The following is a 22,065-nucleotide window of genomic DNA, read 5'->3' on the forward strand; positions in this document are numbered from 1 at the left end:
ATGTTCACAGAGATCTGGAGTAAGGGGTGAGGGTACGTATTAGGAAGCTCTTTTGATCGAACACCTAATCCCGCCCGCCTCGATAGCGGCCTCTACTAATGATTAGGGAAATTGTCTATACTCGATATATTGTCGATTTATATGCATGCAATGCAACATCCAATAAATTGATCCTAACATGTGAAGAATTAGACTAAGTCGGTTAACACGTAATTCATACAATTAATGTGAAAGTAGGGTTTAGATTGATTACATTGTGAAAGAAACATACAAACAATATGATACAAGAAATACAATAATAAAAATTACAATAATTACAATGGTTTTAATTGATTTATGTCGAAAATACTTTTAAAACGGATAATTTGAGAAAGAATAAATAAATAAATAAACGAATAGAAATTAGGGTGATAATACGAATAATAGTTAATTAAATACGTAATTACTAAACTAGGTCAAGGCAGAAACGGAAAGTTCAGAGACAGAAATCAATCTGGAAGAGGCGCAGCAGAGCTGCGCCCTCTGGAAGAGGCGCAGCAGTTGCTGCGTCTGTTCCTAGGCTGAGTTCTGGCTGTGAAGCCGGAACTGCAAACCGTTAATACTCGTGGGTGAATTTAATGATTGATTATGATATTTGACTCGGATGAAAGTGATTTAATACATTATTTACATATGAATGAGTCGTAAAAAACGATAAAACATGGATGAAACCAATAAAAACGAATTAATTACGCGAATGAAAGATTGATTAATGACATGAGTGAATTAATTAGGTTATATATATTGAATTAATAAAGAACTAATGACGGATAAACAGATGGGAATATATCAAAGATCGAATTCGAGAAAATCGATATGAATGAATCGAATCTCTACGACTAAGAAAGCCTCGACAGAGTCTTAGCTGCTTTCGGAAGCACCAAACGAAGACAGAGTTCCTGTTGAATTCTCCGAACCACGGGCTCACCCTGATGGGATTGAAGTTCCAACCCGGATTGATTTTAATGACGAAAACCCGCAAATATTGAATTATAATGGATTTAAGTCGGGATTTAATGATGAATTATATACTGACAGTGATTAATAATTGTAGATACCTCATTTCTGCACCTCCCGCAAGCCACCCGGTGATGATTGGGCCGCATGTTTGGTACGCGGAACGATTTGTGACAGTTCGTAAGTTTATCGTCAAGTGATTGCTCAAATTCTGATGTCTACCTCTTAGTTGTCATCTACGTGCCGATACAGTCGTTTTGACAGTAATTAGAGTACATTTGGAGTCCGGGTCTAAAACCGTCTTCATTTTCTGATAACCGTTAAATCCCGAGTCAGAATGTTCTGGAATGTTCCGGATATTTCTATTCCAATTTCCCGTAATATTCATACAAAATATTAAGGAAAACCAAATTATTCCGTCATTCCATAACTTAAACACGGAAATCTTTCTTCCGCAGGAGGAAACCACTTGGGAACAGACGCAGCAGGTGCTGCGCCTCTTCCAAGAGACGCAGTGACTGCTGCGCCTCTTCCCGGGTCCTTTTCTGCGTATTTCTCGTATCTTTTTTTATATCTTTCCGAGATTCACTTCCAAAGTCTCTCCGAAACCCTATTCCTTCACGTGATTAGTATAAATAGGAGTCTTCGCTCCTCATATTTCTCACGCGAGTGTCCACCCTTCTCTTCTCCCTTTGCATTCTAGACCTTTGTTCTAACTTTTTGGCGTCTACGTGCTTGAACATTCGACCACGTAAGCTCGGATCTTTCTGAGTACCAGCCTCGTTTTGCATGACCGACCAATTTGACCAACTCCACCATAATCAACTTAATTAATCTTAATCGTTTTCCTCTTACGAGGGCACTTTCGTCTACATTCGAGTCGAGCATCACTAATCGATAACTTAGTTCATCTCGTTTCATCAAACATGTAAGTCTGAGGGTGTAAATCTCTCTTTTATTATTGTTATTTACGTTTTTGTATCACTAATGTAAAGTTTATGTCGAAATTACCTCTTAAAACCGATTTACAAAACCATGTTTTAAAACCCCTTTTACGGATTTCCAGTAGACAAACCGTCGAGAAAGGACGCAGCAACTGCTGCGCCTCTTCGAAGGAGCGCAGTACCTGCTGCGCCTCTACGTGAGGCTGCCGCAGTTCCTGCTTCCTTTCTTCTTCCTTCGTCCTCTGCAATTCGTTCGTCTTTTATTTGTTTCGTTTGTTTTCTGTTAATTCTTTGTTACGACATCATCATAATTTCATATGTATATTATTATTCATCATTAACATGTTTAATCCGTCATTAAATCCGACTTAAATCCCTTATAATCTCATATTCGCGGGTTTTCGTCATTAAACTCAATCCGGGTTGTAGAAATTCGATTTGTTCATATCGGGTTTCTGGAATTCGCTCCTTTGATATATTTCCATCTGTCTATTATATTATTCGTCATTAATTCGTCATTAATTCGTCATGTTTAGCCTATTTTATTCACCTATGTCATTAATCAATCATTAACCGTGTAAATAATTCGTTTAATTCCGTCTCATCCATGTTTTATCGCTTTTATGACCATCAATTACATGTAAATAATCTATTAATCTCTTCTATCAGAGTAAATATATTAATCCACCAATTAATATTAACGATTTGCAGTTCCGGCTTCACAGCCAGAACTCACCCTTGGAACAGACGCAGCAACTGCTGCGCCTCTTCCAGAGGGCGCAGCTCTGCTGCGCCTGTTTCAGGATGAGTTCTGCCTCTGAACTTCCGTGGTTGCTTGACCTAGTTTAATTAGTTTACGTGTAATTAAGTATTATCCGTATTATCACCTACTGATCTGTTCGTTAATTCTTTCCTCTATTCTTTTTCTCAAATTATCCGTTTTGGAGGTATTTTCGACATAAATCGCTAAATCCCTTGTAATTATTGTAATTTTCTATTATTGTATTATTTGTCGCATTTGTATGATTCATTTGTATGTCTTCACATGTAATTGAGCCCTAAATCCTACTTTGACATTAATCGTATGCTAAATTAATTGTCTACCGACTTAGTCTAATCTTCACATGCTAGGATTAAAACCTGGATGTTGCATTGCATGCATATAATCGACGATATATCAAGTATAGACGATGTCCCTAATCATTAGTAGAGGCCGCTATCGAGGCGAGCGAGATTAGGTGTTCGATCAAAAGAGCTTCCTAATACGTACCCTCACCCCTTACTCCAGATCTCTGTGAACATCCGTGTTCATTGGCATCCACGAGAGTCATTCTAGACATAGAATGCAAAGGGTAACGATTGCTTGGTGTTCATGTCTCTACTTTGTGTCTTGACATGGCACGAGGTATTCGAACGGTTCCAATTTCCCATAAAAATTGGTGGCGACTCCAACAAAATGCAAACGCTTGTTCTCTCTCCCAAGCGCCCCCGTGGGCCCCATTGTCCACAGTTTTGCGACTCCGCTGGGGATAATACACTTACGTGTAGCCAAGGGTGAAACTTGAACAAGGTTAGGGAATAGTTTGTACAAGACAATTGTCGGTTTTCATAACTCGGTCTTCCTAGATCGTTTTATTCGGCTTTCCCAGGCCCAACCCAACCCATTCGACCAATCGTCCCGTCTAAACGGTCCTAATTCTTATTTGGGCCTAAGGATGGATAGCGATTGACGTCATCCATACCATGATGCTTACTCTTGTTTGTATCAAGGGCCTTCACTACTTGAGGAAATGGACTAGGAATCGGCCTTACTCTTGTTTGGTACGAGCCTCTCCACAGACTTCAGGTTTGATGGTTCGGTATAGCAACCCACCCTTTAAACCAAAACCCTTTTAAATGCACTCAGCATCCCGTTATAATGCTTGTATAAATGTTTGTATCTTACGTGATCACCATTTCTAAACGAAACCATGACGATTTTTGTAAAAAATCAAAACCCTTTTTTAACAAAAATTTCGAAAAGAGGCCTTGATTAGTGCAAAACCCAGTCAAAACTCTGTCCGTTTGTCGAGTCAAAATTCGGGCCCAAGCCCATTTCAAAACCTCACTTCGAGTCCACTCCTACAACTACACTATAGTTGACTAGGATACACATTTTCAAATCTTTGTCTTTTCTTCAAAGCTCACTCAACACAAGTGGCACACACCCACTTCACGAGTCCAAACTTTTCTTCTCTTAGCAAGTGTGTTAGAATGGTCGATCGTGTTTTGATTCGTCGTCGATCTCTTATCCAGTTTTCAAGATGCCTGAAAGCGACGTGAACTTCAACCAACTTCAAGATGGTAATGATCGAATCCTAGCCGCGCTAGCGCAAATCCAAGTTACCCAAGACCAAGTGTATGATCGCCTTGACACCATCGAGGGCCGGATCTACGCCGTAGAGGGGAGGTTGCCTCCTCAAGAAAGTGAAATAGTAGGTGACTTCGCGGATGAATCCAAGGACGAAAATCCTCCCATGGGAATGACTGTAGCCGAGAGAAGGCTCCAATACTTAGAGGAGCAATTGATGTACCTTAAAGGGGATGACATTTATAGGGAGAATAATCGCAAGTATGAGGCCGTCAATTCCAAATTGCCAACCAACTTCAATATGACAGATATCCCTAAATTCAAGGGGCACGAAAACCCTTTGAACCACATCCGTGCTTTTAAGGATTACCTGTATATCAAAGGCATCAAGCCCGAGATGTTCTTAAGGATCTTTCCTTCATCTCTTGACACCATCCCAAAGCAATGGTTCTACTCTTTAGAACACAAGAAGATCGCTACTTGGGAAGATGCCGCGATCGAGTTTGCTAAGCAATATGCGGATAATGCCGAGATCCAAGTTAACATGCGCACTCTAGAGGTTCTTACCCAAAATGACAAAGAAGGATTCACCGACTTCCTAAGTAGGTGGCGGAATACTAGTACCCAACTAGTTGAACGCCCGGATGAGGCTACCCTTGTGGAGAAGTTCGTGGATAATCTCAAACCCATCTATGCCAATCATTTGAGATACCAAAACATCAAGACTTTCAAAGACTTAACCGTACTAGGTACAAGGATTGAAGATGACATCCGTAAAGGGCTCTTGTCCAAAACGGTAGGTCGAGGATACCAAGGCTCAACAAGTCGTTCATACGGCTCCACTAGCAAGACCGATGAGGTTAACCTTCTCGAGCCATCCAAGAAAAGTACCCCACCAAGGAAATTCACAAATCTTGGGGATACTTACTCCAACGCTCTAAAAAGGTTAATGAAACAAGGCAAACTCCAACCCATAGGACCTACTCCCGAACCCGAAAAGAAATCCAAATTCTGGGACGAGAACTCGTACTGTGAATACCATAGGGGCAAGGGGCATGACACAGAAAAATGCTACAAATTGAAAAATGTGTTTCAAGACATGATTGAAGATGGTCGACTACCAATACCGCCGGGAGGTAAACCTAACAACACTCAGAATCCTCTTGGAGTTCTAGTGATTACAAGTGACGAATCTACCTTAGATTGTTCACATCTCATTTCTCCAGTTGAAGATGAAGTCTACGCAATCGAGAATGAGGGGTTCTACTCTACCATCTCCCCTACCATTTCCGACTTCATCACATGGGCAAGGAGTGTGGATAGGCAAGTTTGGGAATTGGAAAGCGTGGTGACAACTTTACATGACCCCAATGTAACACCTAAGGAGCATGTGCCACTAATATTCTCTCAAAATGCCACTATGCAAGAAATAGTCGCCGTGGTCGATAAACTAGTTGACCAAATCATACGAATAGAAGACGAAATCATGAGAATGAGGGAACTAGCTACAATAAATGGAGTTTGTGCTGATGATGATGAGGACGAGTATCTCATTGAAAACTCCCTAGACAAAGAAATAGTCCAAAATGGTGAAGACCAAGATGTGGACCACCTAACTCGTTCGGGTCGTCCATATCAAAATGCTACTCAAAATGGTCCAACCAACGTTGTCACACCAAATGATAATGAAGATGACTCCACTGATCATTTGCTCAAGCAATTACAGAAGACAAAGGCTGATCTTTCAGTCTGGCAATTAGTAGCAAGCTCATTCCCACATCGCCAAGCTTTACTGCAAGCCTTGGCTAAGCTAAATGTAGCACATAACTCAACACCCGAAGAGGTAGTCAACTTGGTCTTCCAAGAATCACCGAAGCTAAGTAATCCTATTACTTTCTCAGACGAAGATTTGCCACCTTTTGGTGCTAGTCACAACTTGGCTCTTTACATCACTGTCATTTGTCTAAAGAAGAACGTGCCAATGACCTTGGTAGATGATGGCTCCGCGGTCAACGTCATACCCCTCAAAACGGCATAAAAATTAGGCATGAAAGAGTCGGATTGGACCCCTACCAATCAAGGTGTTCGCGCATATGATGGTACACGACGAAAGGTAGTAGGACTCGTTAACCTAACCATAGCCACAGGGCCAATTGAGCGAAAGGTTAACTTCCAAATAGTGGACATTGAAGCTTCCTTCAACATACTTCTAGGAAGACCTTGGATTCACGCTTCTAAAGCGGTGACGTCCACCCTTCATTAAAAGATCAAGATCCCACTAAATGGCAAAGTGGTGACGATCACTTCGTCACCCATCAAGGCAATAATCGAAAAGAAGTCGAACAATCAAGTCCTTACAGACCCAGTATACGAACTTGGGGGCTTCCAAAGCATAAATGTCATAGAAAGTGAATTGGCACCCTTATACTATGATCCCTACTCCAACTTAGTGGTCAACCACATACTTAAATCCCAGGGATACTTCCCTAGAATGCCTTTGAACCCTATCCGAAGAAACACCTTCGCGCCCTACAAGGAAGGCAACTAAAAAAGGATACCACTTGGACTAGGGTACAAACCCACCAAAGAGGAAGTTCTCGAGATGCTTGCTCAAGTTCAAAACCGTAAGTATGTAGGAGTCCAAATGCGACCCTATCTCCCTACCCTAAACGGATACTTCGTTAAGGAAGGAAGTCTAGAACTCTTTCACGGATTTCCCGAGCCTTGGCATCATCTCGAGAGGAAGCTAGCCGGAATCAGGATCTTTCACGATTGCTACTTCATCCCTCCAGGAACGGTTCTTACCGTCAAAACCCGTCAAGCACCTTACTTAGACGAACAAGCTGTTAGTCTATTGTTTGGAGAGGATCGATTCGTTAGAGCCGCGCAGGATGAGATCATTACCATGATACTTCAAGACAATCACTTCAACCCTACCGTGTTAATCACAGAAACAGGCGCGAACCAGCAGAAAGGATGGAGAAAATCAATCAAGTGGACCAACAATCAAGGAAGACTCTTCAAGCTCACCATTGGAGAAGGAGAGATGTTCAAAGGAGAACCAGAAGACGATGAGTTTGAGTCAGAGTCGGAGTCAGAGTCGGAGTCTAGAGAAGTCACTAGGGAGTCTCCTCCTGTCGTCATCCCCATTCCCTTTGTTCCTCCTAGCTTAGCCTCGAGTAGTTACAGTAGTTCGGGAAATGTCCCAACAATCTGTCCCTTTACCGCCACCGACCATAGATCGATGGCTTTGTTTCAACTTTTCTCAAACTTTAATATGAATAAATCAGGTTCTGCTTACTCTTTGTGTTATCTTGAGTGCAATTCTGTTTACGATGATACTGAGGATGACCAAGACCCAGACTCAATTGAAATACCTCCCTACGTAGCCAAAGAAATACTACAGGAAGGGGAAGGGGGACCAGTAATAGAAGACACCGAACCCATCAATGTAGGAACCGAACTAGAAACCCAAGAACTTAGGATAGGGACTACCTTGAGCTCTACCGAAAGGGCCGATTTCATAGACCTCCTAAACGAGTTCAAAGACGTCTTTGCTTGGTCCTACAAAGACATGCCAGGGATTGACAGGGATATCACCGAACATAGAATTCCAATTAAGCCAGGTTTCAAGCTCAGAAATGTGAAGCTTTACGAATGAGAACAGAATGGGCTCTCAAGATTAAGGAAGAAGTCGATAAGCAATTCAAAGCCGGGTTCATCAAAGTTTCCGAGTATTCTGACTGGGTAGCCAACATAGTACCTGTACCCAAAAAGGATGGGAGAATCCGTGTTTGTGTTGATTTCAGGGACTTAAACAAAGCAAGTCCTAAAGATGACTTCCCTCTACCGCACATCGACATATTAGTGGACAATACTGTAGACCACGCATTACTATCCTTCATGGATGGATATGCGGGTTATAACCAAATCAAGATGGCCATAGAAGACATGCATAAGACCGCCTTTGTCACTCAATGGGGAACCTATTGCTATACGGTCATGCCGTTTGGGTTAATCAACGCCGGAGCTACATATCAACGCACCGCAACTACACTCCTACATGACATGATGCACAAAGAAGTTGAGGTATACGTAGACGACATGATTGTCAAGTCCAAGGATAGAGAGGGGCATATTGCGAACCTTCACAAATTTTTCGCAAGGCTACGAAAGTACAACATGAGGCTCAATCCTCAGAAGTGCGCATTCGGAGTAACATATGGAAAACTCCTAGGATACGTCGTTAGCCAACGAGGTATAGAAATAGACCCTTCCAAGATCAAGGCTCTGATCGAAATGCCACAACCTCAAACATAAAAAGAAGTCAGAGGATTCCTAGGAAAAGTGCAATATATAAGTCGATTCATATCGAAACTCACCATGATTTGTGAGCCTATCTTCAAAAAGATCAAGAAAACGGATCACACCATGTAGGATGATGATTGTCAAAAGGCATTTGACCAAATCAAAGAAATATTGGCTAAACCACCAGTGCTCATGCCACCTCAACGAGATCAACCTCTTGGTTTGTATCTCACAGTAACCGAAACAGCCATGGGTGCCATGCTAGCTCAAACTGTAGGAAGCGAAGAAAAGGCTATCTACTACCTTAGTAAAAAGTTCTTGGAGTACGAGTGCAAATACTCACAACTCGAAAAGACATGACTCGCTCTTGTGTGGGCGACGAAGAAGCTACGCCACTACATGCTTAGCTACTCCGTCAAAATATACTCCAAAATGGATCCAGTCAAATACCTCTTCGAGAAACCCGTCCTCAACGGACGTCTAGCAAGATGGACTTTGATGCTCTCAGAGTTCGATCTCAAGTACGTGCCTCTGAAAGTTATAAAAGGGCGCGCCGTTGCCGAATTCTTTGCAGAAAATCCCATCAACGATGCACAAATGATAGATACTTGGTCATTTCCGGACGAGGATATACTCCAAACCGATGTAGACTCCTGGGACCTTTACTTTGATGGGGCATCAAACTTAAGAGGATTTGGAATAGGAGTGTTGCTCATTTCTCCTGAAGGCGAGCATACACCAATCTCTGTCAAACTCGACTTCGAGGTGACAAATAACGCTGCAGAATACGAAGCTTGTCTCATTGGACTACAAGCGGCAGTGAGCTTAGGCATTAAAAACCTCCGAGTACATGGAGATTCATCCCTGATCATCAATCAAGTTACGGGATCTTGGAAAATCCAAAGCGAAAGCTTAGCACCTTATCAAGACAGAATAAACCAAGTTGCCCAATTCTTTGATCACGTGACCTATCTACACCTACCTCGGGAAGAAAATCAATTTGCAGACGCTCTTGAAAAACTTGCATCTTTGATTAATATGCCAGATGACATGGTGGAAATGCCTTTGTGCATCGAACGACGGTCAGAGCCAGCTTATGTCCACCAAATTACCGATGAAGAGGAAATCACACAGGAACCCTGGTTCCAAGCAATCCTAAATTTCAAGCTCAACGATACCTATCCACCGGATATGGACAAAAGGGGACAACGTGCTATACGCCTACTAGCTTCTCAATACGTTCTCATGCAAGGAGAGTTATACAAAAGAACACCTCTTGGTGTAATCCTACGTTGCCTTGATCATTCACAGGCGCGGAAAGTAATGGAAGAAGTCCACGATGGAGAATGCGGTCCTCACATGAGTGGGCCCATGATGGCAAAGAAGATCACACGTTTGGGGTACTATTGGACCACAATGGAATCCGATTGCATCAAATATGTAAGACATTGCCACAATTGCCAAATCTTCGGGAATGTACAACATGTCCCTCCTTCATTGCTCTATACGATGACATCTCCTTGGCCATTTTCTGCCTTGGGGATTGACATAATCGGGAAGATAACTCCAGCCGGAACAGGAGGTCACTGTTTCATCCTAGTGGCAATTGACTATTTCACCAAATGGGTAGAAGCGGCTTCCTACACTAGTCTCACGGCCAAAAACGTGGCAAAGTTCATACAAAACAACATCATCTGTCGATACGGTTGCCCACATGAGATCATTAGTGATAATGGATCACATTTCCAAGCTGAGACTGAGAAGTTGCTAGCCAAGTACAAAATTAGGCATCACCACTCTTCGCCCTATAGACCTCAGACTAATGGCGCGGTAGAAGCGGCAAACAAGAACGTTGTCACAATTCTCAAGAAAATGATTGACAACTACCGAGATTGGCCAAGCAAGATACCCTTTGCTTTGTGGGGATATCGCACATCTGTTAGGACGCCCACTAGGGCCACTCCTTTCTATTTGACCTACGGCATGGAAGCTGTACAACCAGTCCAGCTAGAGATACCATCCTTGCGTATTTTACTCGAAAGTCAAATCCCAGAAGCCGATTGGAAGAGGGATAGATATGAAGAACTCATCCTCCTGGATGAACGTAGGCTACGCGCCTTGCATAACGTCCAAACATATCAAGCACGTATCAAACAAGCTTTCAACAAAAGGGTTAAGCCAAGAAACATCAAGGAAGGAGACTTAGTGCTCAAATCGGTTAGAGCTCTTTTACCTGTTGACCCACGGGGAAAATTTAAACCTAATTGGACCGGACCATTTCTAGTCAAATCCATACTTCCAGGGGGTGCGGTTAGAATCACAGACCTAGATGGGAATGAGTTTTCCAACCCAACAAACCTTGACCAACTAAAACGGTACTATGCCTAGAATAGGAACAAAAAACGCGCCTCGCGTAACCTCACGTGTTGCTCTTGTGGCACTAAATAAACGGCCCCTGGCCAAGCTGAAACAAGCTAATGTCACTCTGCTCTTGCATTTTGACAAATTTGTCATCCTCATATCATCGAATAAACTAAACTGCACCTTCAGAGTAAGTAAAAAGCTCATGCTTATTTTCTAAGTTCATTACAAGCTCTTGCTTAGAACAATTATTCTTTTACATTTACTCGAACTACGCGCAAGGGTTTGATTTTATTTTCTAATTGAATACGTAGGCAATCCTTTACAGGATACAACCCATTATTTTAAAAATGTAAATAGAAGGACATCTGCATTGCATTTGGAATTCGACAAGAATAATAAATAGAAAATCACAACGGTTTCATAACCAATTAACCTTTTTTATTTCATTCATTTTCTAATAATAATACGCTACATAATAATAAATAAAATAGGCTAGGATTCTAAAAACCCCACCTTTTTATTACAATAATAATAATAATAATAAATAATAGTAAAGACTCGGGGTATTCTTCCATCTTCCCTTTCCCTTGTCATTCTTGTCATACTTCTTGTCACGACCTCGAGCCGGACGCTCTTGCGCCACTTCGGACCTAATCACCAATGGTCTTTCTCGAGGCCTAGACTTCCCATTCTTGCCAATCACCATCTCCACGATAGGAGAGGTCTTCGGTTTCTTCGAAGGATGAACAACTCGAAACCCGGCTTCTTCCTCTCCCTCGGTCAAATGCTTCTCTTTCTCTTTTTACACCTCGGGCACCTTGTAGTCAACGGGCTCGCGCTTCCTCAATCTCTCGCGCTCTTCCGGAGTAGTAGCTTTCCTCCATCGCAGATAAGAATCCGACACCCATAAGGCTGTTGGAATATGTGTCCTCCGACAATAATGCGATCACGACTGTTGATCATGATGATCACATGTTTAAGTCTCATTTTAAAGAATACAATTGGGAAGTATTTTTTGTCAATGGTCAACATATATCGGTAATGATTGGTGACTAGAGTTTGACATTCGTAAATGCATTGACGGTGGTGATCGATTGACCCCTAGGTCATACCTATAGGGCAACACTCTTAATTGATCATTTAATTAATCGTATAACGTTGCGAGTTAATTAAATTACTTGAAAATTTGACGGACGATTTTGGAAGTAAAATTTACGTATCACATTGTAATGTGATTAAATGAGATACTGATCCGAGTAATCGAATTGTATCATTGCTCAGATGAAATTATTGTTTATGGAAACGATTAAATTTGAATGAATTATTATAAATACGATTTATAAATTGGTAAAATATTTTGGCACAAGTAATTATGAATTACTAAGTCAATTTTTGTATATGACGTATTTTTATTAATACGTTGATTTTTAATGTGTTAAAAATACATAACAAATTTATGTTACATGTGACATGTAACATATTGACAAATTGACAAAAATAACATGGATTCCATGTTATAAGTGTACCGAAATATGGAAGGGGATTACGATGATATTGTGTTGATTTTAATTAGTGGAAGACATAATCATTCTTTCATAGCCTAGCCATGCAACCCTAGTTTGCATTGTGAAGGCAAACTAGTGCATGCATTGGCTCAATTTTTCCTTCCCTCCTCTTTCTTGCCCGGTTTTTCACAAGGGAAAAACAAAAGGTTTTTCCCTTATATTTTTCATATACACTACATACATTAGTGTGAAAATAATTATTCATTCACTCATCAAAATAAGATTTTTAGAAAGATAAAAATTACTTCCTTCCTCTTCTCCTCTAACCGGTTTTAGAGAGACAAAATACCAAATTATTTTGGGTCATTTTTCACAAGATTAATATTGTACTAGTTCTTATAATATTAATTTTAATTAAGAGTAAGCTTTGGGTATAAATCCTAAGGAGAGATCCTACACTTGGATCTTAGTTCTTCCATTAAAGGAAAGCACAAGAACAAGAGAGAAAGGTGATCTCTCTTGTGCCCATAAAACCGAAACATCCAATGTAAGAATAATGTTTCTTCCTTATTTTGTTTTAATGTTTGCATGCATAAGATCATTAGTTAATTTTATGACAAATTAAATTAAAACATATATGAGTGTGTAAGTATATAGATCTACTTTTCCTTCAATCGGTATCATGAGCCATGGTTGTTTGCATGCAAATCGGTTAAAAGTTTTTCCGAGTTATAAAGATTAACATATAAAACTTGTAAATTTTGTGTTATTATGATATATCACGAAATTAATTCATGCATGTTAAAATTTCTGGTCCTAAAATATTTTAGGATATTTTGGTTAAATTTACGGATTTTTATTGTTCATATTTTATAATAATGGCATTTAAATATGATTTTATGAGTAAAAAATGTCATTTTCGGTCTAAAATTAGCTATACTTCGAATTTTCCAGTGATTTTTGGATATGTTGTCACATACATTATTTTGAGATAACCTGTAAATTTTCATAATTTTTGGACTTGTTATGCTCGAAAAATGGATTTTTCATTATTAAATTCGGATTTAGGTGAAAAATAGGTTAATATGAGTTAAATTTCGAATCTGGTCATAGAAATTTAATATATTGTCACATGAAATTTTACAAGATGTGTGTAAAATAACGGGCTATAGTGAAGTCTTTTTGCATGATTTATGGATTTTTGAAGAAAAATAGCATAAATAGTGACATTATTAGTGAAAAAATTAATAAAACATAATCTATGACTAAGGAAAAACGTTATATGCTGCATTTTATTATCTTTTTCAGATCTAAAATTTAAAAGTTGATGAATAAATTTTGCTCATGTTTTTATGATTATTTTAGTTAAAACCGATAAACCGCAACATTGTTTTTCCGGAAAAATTTCGAAATTTTTAACCTAAGTTTTTGAAAATTATGAGTGTCATGGTATTTTTTCCAGAATGTTCATGAGTTTAAATTTCAAAATTTAAATTTATTTGAAATTTTGTGATTTATTTGAAGTTTATAGCTTATTTTTGTAATTTTTGGTCCATTAATGAACAATTTTATAAATATGAGTTAATTATGGTCAAATAATTAGTGAAGACTAAATTTTGAGTCCTAAAAGGTTAGGGTAATTAACTTTTGCATAAATATGAATTTATGTAATTTTAGTGATTATAAAATGTTGAAATCACACAAATCCGTAAAAACCGAGTAATATACGATATTGGCTAATTAAAGGCGATTTAGCATAAAACTTGGGCATGTTCATACATATTATAATGCTGCATTTTCTTTATGATTGTCATAATTTAATTTATGTTATTTTTTTTTGAATTATGTAATTTTTACTTAGTATGGCCTTAGTTTTTAATTGATATTACCCGAAATGTATGGGAATATCGATTCGGTTGTAATTTTTATTGTGATCTCGTATCACCGTTTTTTAATTTAATAGATTTATTTTATTTTAGTTACAAATGTATAATAGGAAATTATGTAATTTATTATGTAATTTTATTCATTCCGGAGTTCCCAAAGACGGATTTCTTCAAGAATGGCGATACATAAAGACGGTGTTACCTCGAGATGCGTGCCACAACCGAAGTTCAAGGGACCAATGGAGTTGGTTTCCGAATATGTAATAGTTAAATAGTTTTTCTATTTTAGGAAAGGCCATACTAGGATTTATTTTATGCTTGCATTTTATTTATATGTCGCATGCATCGCTAAATCGCCATAACTAAAACATGCATTGTCATTTTATCGAGTTTATCGACCGTGTCAATTAGAATTATCGTAGTTCACCGCTTTAGTTCACTTAAAACGTGATAGATAATAAATTGACATGACCTCTCGCTAAAACAATCAATTGAGACATAGCCTTACCAAATAGTAGAAACCATGAAAACCTATTTCGCGAGGGAGTGCGCTCGGCCCCACCGGGGTACAAACCTTGTTACGTAGGGGAAGTGGGTGATAAATGTCTATCCACCGAATTCATGTTGATAAGGGATGTATCGGCCACACCGTGCCCAAGTTAATGTGGGTTTGGATCATGGACACATTTATTCGAAATTTGGATTGAACTCAACAAAAGTTTTTTGATAAGGGATGTATCGGCCCCACCGTGCCCTTGTCGGATGTGTTTTGGGCTAAAGATAAATGTTAATGTAATATTATCGACCAAGTGTTCTAAAAGTAGAATCGATTAAACGTTAATCCACCGAGTTATATTGATAAAGGATGTATCGGCCCCACCGTGCCTAAGTCAATATGAATTTGGGTCTTGGAATCATTTATCGTAGTTGGGTAGAGGTCACTATGTAAATGCTTTACTTGTTATCTACAAGTATTATTATAACGATGAATGTTTTGTTTTCATTATTCCGTTATCATATTGTTCTATTTCTTTACCACAATTCATATACGATATCATTTCGATTTCGATTCAAAACTCCATTAAAACATCGTAACTAAAGACAAATATGAATTTGCTTCTAAAACCTCATATGAACCATTGCTAAGGATCTCTTGTAAAGAGTATAGATTAAAGTTATTCATGATCAAACAGGTTTTTGATTCTAGACTAACACATCTACTTACAATGGATTGTTTTTCATGTACTTAAATGAATTAAGTACCTTGAAGCGATAAATTGTTTTGTCCAGAATTCGTAATTGACCAAAATAACGCAACCACTTCAATGAAAGTTTTAAGACTAAAACGAACAAATGAAGAGTGATATTCGTGAATTCAATTTTGCTTCTCAAAGCAAAGACTCATTGAAATAAGTGGGAGCATTCTCTTAAACCGTTAAGATGAGGACGAGGTTCAAGAAGTAAAGATTATAATGGAATTGATACAAGGTAATGCTAAAGGTAAAGTTGTTGAGAATGACGATACTAAACCTATCAATCCCGACCGATAAGTTTCCACTGTCTTAAATGTTGGACACTAGAAAGGAAACTACCCCAAATTATTGAAGAATCAACAAATTAGTTGTGGGACATCTAATAGGATCTTCTTCTTTAAATGTTTATATGATTAACATAAAATTTTGCTAGTGCTACTTCGTCAATATTAGAAACCAATGGAGGTTTTCATTATTGTACATGATACATAGGATGATTAGAATATGACGACTAGCAACAATAACGTCGAGAGATAGAGTAATTGTGTACTCAATCTAGTTTTTGGATTTAAAGTTGTACTTAATTGTGACTATTAAGTGCATAAACTCTAAATAAGAATATAAACTTGTTAAGATACAAAAGAGGTTTCACTTTTGTGACCCTATACACCACGATTTGATGTATGGCTAGCCCATTATCAAGGTGATAATATTCTAAACCAAACTAGAATGATATATCATAAAGATGATGTAAGATTCAAATTGGTAACCCAAGATTAAACCTTAAATTTTGGAATGATGAACGCAAAGAGTTATCGAGTACTCTTGAAACCATTAGATTGTTAATGGTATATGCGTATCTTGTATTCAAAGCAAGATGTCTCGTGCCTTTTGGTTGAAAAGGAGATCGAGGTTGTAAATCATCGATCCAAAATAGGTTGATCATTTTCTTTTACCAACGATTTAAGTTGACGCTAATGTGTTCAGTTAATAAGGTAAATAGAAAAATCTTTGAAGAAGTTTAAAAAGTTCAAGGAATCACGATTTAGTCGTGATGGGATTATCAAAGTGAAGACTTTGATATAAGCCAAAGGAAATGTGATATAGTATCACAAGTTAATCTCTCTTAGCACGCATTATGGAATAATGTGTGGTTGGATAAGAAATCAAACGCTATTCGATATGGTTTGGACTTCAATCAAGTTACTTTGAGTTACTTGATCCTTTTGGGGATTTTATCATTTTTGTCTAAATTATTTTTCCACTAAATCGAATCCTATGAGATATGAAATGGTAAGGGTACCATGTTTGTAAGTTTTCACAAGAAACAAATGCTCATTTTTCCCTTTTCAATTATCACGAGTACGACGGGTTTGCGGCTCGTGAAGCTGTCTTTCTAAAATACAAGTTTATTTCTAGAAGACAGAGTGGGAGAAATTATTCAAGAGCCACAAAGAATGAGCCACAAAGAATGCCACAGAGAATGTTATGTCGCAAGAAACCGGTCTTTCTTGGCTACATGAGACGTTTTGTGTAAGACATTGTTTCTTCAAAACCTAGGAGGTTAAATTCGTCACTTGTTAAAAATGATGAATGTAAAGAGCTTACAACTTACAAAAGAAATTGTTTGATTCAAGTTGATTACTTCTAGAAAGTAATGAACAAATGACTTACATAAGAGTGTTTAAGTCACAACTCAATAGAAGGCTTAGAGCCATGAGAATCCGAAATAAAAGGCTTGATTAGTGACAAAGTGTTTTGCACTAATAAAGAGATATTTCAAAGCAAGTTTGGTTGCAAAGGGTTTTGCACTAATTGAAATGCTTAAGTCTATTTGGATCTTCTTAGGGATTGTGTTTCATTATGAGGTTATGAAATACATAGCGAGTGAATCTAAAACCCACTTCTTCAATAGAAGGAATGTATTCAATACATGTCTTGAGTTTAGTAGATTCTTGCAATCCTAAGATAATGTGAAATTTAAGAGAGGGTCTTAAGTAGAACATCAATGAGTTAGAATCAACATTTTGATCATGTGATAAAACATTTCTCGATAAGTCGAGAAGTAGTGTTTATACATGAAGTTTAGTGGGAGTTATGGAAATTTTAATTAGTCCGATATGTGGATGACATATTGATCATCGAGAATGATTTAAGACTTTTGGAGTATTATAATACATCTTTAATATCCGGATTGATGAAGATAAATCCACATGATATTAGCGTCAAATAAGAAGTCTTATGTTCATAAGATTCATGACTAAGTTCAATAAAATTGAACATGTTTGATTGATTCCATTTGCTTCCGCTGCCGGATCAATTAAATGAGTAATGATGTATAACACTTCATATACTTTGAGTATGATGAATTGTTTTCAAAATCGAATTTTAGTAATCTTTACCAAGTAAGCCATAAAGATTATGAAGGAAATGTAGATTCATATACACTTTAACATACTCATATATGTCTAAAATAATTTGTCATGAAATTAAAACGGATTTTATGCATGCAAACAATAATATAAAGAAGAGAAATAATGTCCTTACATTCAATATTTCGGCTATATTGGGCACAAGAGAGATCACCTTTCTCTTCTTGTTCTTGAGCTATTCCAATGGAAGAACAAAGATCTAAGTGTAAGATCTCTCCCTATGCTTTATACCCAAGGCTTTCACTTAATCTAATTAATATTATGAATACTAGTATAATATTAATCTTATGAAAATTGAACCAAAAAGTTGGTATTTTAGCTCCTAAAACCGGGTAGGAGAGGAGAGATTTTGGAGGATTTTTCTCTTTCTAAAACTCTTATTTTAGATGATTAAGAATAATAATTCACTAGTTTTTCTCTAAGTGAATAATAGGTAAAATAATAAGAAAAATCACTAGGATTTTTCTCTTCCCAAAACCGGTGGGAGTGGAGGAGAAGGAGAGCCAATGCATGCCCATATTTGTCTTCACAAGATGAATAGGGTTGCATGGCTATTATAGCTTTTTCATCATTATGTTTTCCATTTTAAATATAAACATAATTTTAGCCTAATGCTCCTCCATTATTTCGGCATTTTGACATAATATGGATTCCATATTATTTTGTCAATTGTCAATATGTCACATGTCATGTGTGACATAAATTTGTTATGTATTTTTAACAAATTAAAAATCAACGTATTAATAAAAATACGTCACATACAAAAATGACTTAGTAATTTCATAATTACTTGTGCCAAAATATTTTACCATTTATAAATCACAACAGATTGTATTTATATCAATTCATTCAAATTTAATTGTTACATTAAACAATTTATTTCATCCGAGTAATTATACAATTTAATTACTCAGACCGTATCTCATTTAATCACATTTCAAATTGATACGTAAATTTTACTTCCAAAATCGTCCGTCAATTTTCAAGTAATTTAATTAACTCGCAACATTATACGATTAATTAAATAATCAATTAAGAGTATGCCCTTTAGGTATGACCTAGGGGTCAATGATCACCACCGTCACACGACAAAAGTAATGTCAAACTCTAGTCAGCCAATCATTACCGATATATGTTGACCAGTTGACAGTAACAATATTACTTCCCAATTGTATTCTTAAAATGAGATTTAATAATGATATTTAAATCACGTGATCGCACTATTGTTGAGGACACATTTCCCAACAATCTCCCACTTGTCCTCGACAAGTGTGCGTCACCAATTCTCTTGTCCTATTACTATCTCCCACTCAATGCAAGGTGTCTTTGGTCGTTCTTGCAAGTGATCATATCGAGAGTGGTTTCCTCGATCTGGAGAATAACTGATTGACCGGATTTATCCACTCTGGATACCTTCCGAGCGTGGCCACGCATTTCCAGTTCATTGCTCCTCGAGTGGCCCTGAGATATTGTTATAACCCTGACAAGGGGTGGACAATTCCTATCGCACTCATTCCCTTCGACTAGCCACAGCCATCATAACCCAAAATATGCCCATTTGACCCCATTTACGAAGGTCGTAGTAACACAAATCAAAGTTAATCTGAAACTGTGCCATCTTAGGCGAATAGTCTCTAGTCAAACTAGTCAAAAGAATCGACTCATTAGAACACTATAGTAGCTCTCGCCACGACCAGGCTATATAAATTTTGCCAGAACTCTATAAGCGGTCATTAGGCCCGACAAAATGTTCCTAAGAGTCTGCCTATGTGATCGACTAGTCATCTCACATGACTGTATGGCACTTGAACTTGCCATCAATCGCCTCACACTCTAGTCACTTCGAGACGTCACCTCATATAAGTAACTATGGGCAAAACAATGTTAATCCATGTTCACTTTAACGGGGTTCAATTGTCTCTACAACCCGTTTGGATGTAACAAAGTATAAATTAAGGATAAAAGACAAATGCGATTATGAACATGAACAAAAATAACACTTTTATTTCATTTCAAAATCTAACAAAAATTTGGTACACGTTTAAGTCCCATGGACGCAACATGCCCATCATGCTTAGCTTGCGATAAAGGCTTGGTGAGCGGATCGGCTATGTTGTCATCCGTCCCAACCTTACAAATCGCAATTTCCTTTCTTTCAATGAAATCTCTTATTACATGATACTTTCTAAGTACATGTCTAGATCTATTACTAGACTTTGGCTCCTTAGCTTGGAAGATCGTCCCACTATTATCACAATAGAGAGTGATGGGATCATCGACGGTAGGTACTACTTTTAGACCTTCCGTGAATTGCTTGATCCACATAGCTTCCTTGGCGAGCTTCCGATTTGCTATGTACTCACCCTCCGTTGTTGAATCCGCGATTCTGACTTCCTTGAAGCTTCTCCACTTACGGCACCACCGTTGAGCATAAACACGAAACCGGCTTGTGATTTCATGTCATCTCTATCTGTTTGAAAACTTGAGTCCGTGTATCCTGTAACACGCAACTCAGTGTCTCCTCCAAACACAAGGATAGAGTCCTTAGTTCTTCTCAAGTACTTAAGGATGTTCTTGACAGCAATCCAGTGACTCTCACCTGGATTTCCTTGATATCTACTCGTCATACTCAAGGCATACGAGACATCAGGACGTGTGCATATCATGGCATACATGATTGATCCAACAGCGGAAGCGTAAGGGATCAACTTCATGCGTTCAACATCATGGGGTTCGGAGGGACATTGAGTCCTGCTCAATATCGTTCCGGTTACCATAGGTACCAAACCCCTTTTGGATTTGTCCATCTTTGAATCGTCGAAGAATCTTATCAACATAAGACTCTTGACTTAGTGCCAATATCCTCTTGGGTCTATCTCTATAGATCCGGATACCTAATATGCGTTGTGCCTCTCCTAAATCCTTCATTTGGAAGTGGTTACCTAACCACTTCTTAACAGAAGACAACATTGGAATATCATTTCCAATGAGTAGTATGTCATCGACATACAAGATTAGGAACACAACATTGCTCCCCCTGAATTTCATGTATAAACATGGTTCCTCAACATTTCGAGTGAAACCATTTTCTTTTATAACATGATTGAATCGATGATTCCAACTTCTAGATGCTTGCTTAAGACCATAAATGGATCTCTTAAGCTTGCACACTTTGTTAGGATTTTTAGAATCAACAAAACCTTCGGGTTGTATCATGTACACCTCCTCTTCTAAATGCCCATTTAGAAAAGCGGTTTTGACATCCATTTGCCAAATTTCATAATCATGAAATGCGGCGATCGCTAACAAAATCCGTATGGATCTTAGCATGGCTACGGGGCGAAGGTCTCATCATAATGGAGACCTTGGACTTGGGTAAATCCTTTTGCTACTAGCCTAGCTTTGTAGACATCGTCATGTCCTTCTATGCCATTTTTGACCTTGAATATCCATTTGCATTGGAGGGGTCTTGCCCCTTTAGGCAAATCTACCAAGTCCCAAACTTGGTTTTCAAGCATAGAATCCATTTCGGACTTCATGGCTTCAAGCCATAAGGTGGAATTAGGACTAGAGATTGCGGCCTTGTAGGTGGCGGGCTCGTCACTTTCCATAAGTAACACATCGAGTGTTCCATCTTCTTCGATAAGTCCCACATATCGATCGGGATGGCGAATTACTCGGCCCGTCCTTCTTAGTGGAGGAGGTACAACCGCGTTAGATGACGAAGGAACATCTTCTTGCGTCTCTATCTCGGTTTGTGGCTCTTGAACTTCATCAAGTTCAAAATTTCTCCCCCTCTGTCTTTTAGAAATAAATTCTCTTTCTAAGAAGACAGCCTCGCAAGACACAAACACTTTATGATCTTGAGGTTTGTAGAAGTAATACCCTCGAGAGGTCGAGGGATAACCTACAAAGATGCATTTTTCGGATCTTGGGGCTAGCTTGTTGTCGTTCTTAGTTTTGACGTAAGCATCACATCCCCAAATCTTCATATAGGATATATTTGGGATCTTACCCGTCCACATCT

Source organism: Silene latifolia, chromosome 6 (assembly GCF_048544455.1).
Source record: "Silene latifolia isolate original U9 population chromosome 6, ASM4854445v1, whole genome shotgun sequence".
NCBI lineage: Eukaryota > Viridiplantae > Streptophyta > Magnoliopsida > Caryophyllales > Caryophyllaceae > Silene > Silene latifolia.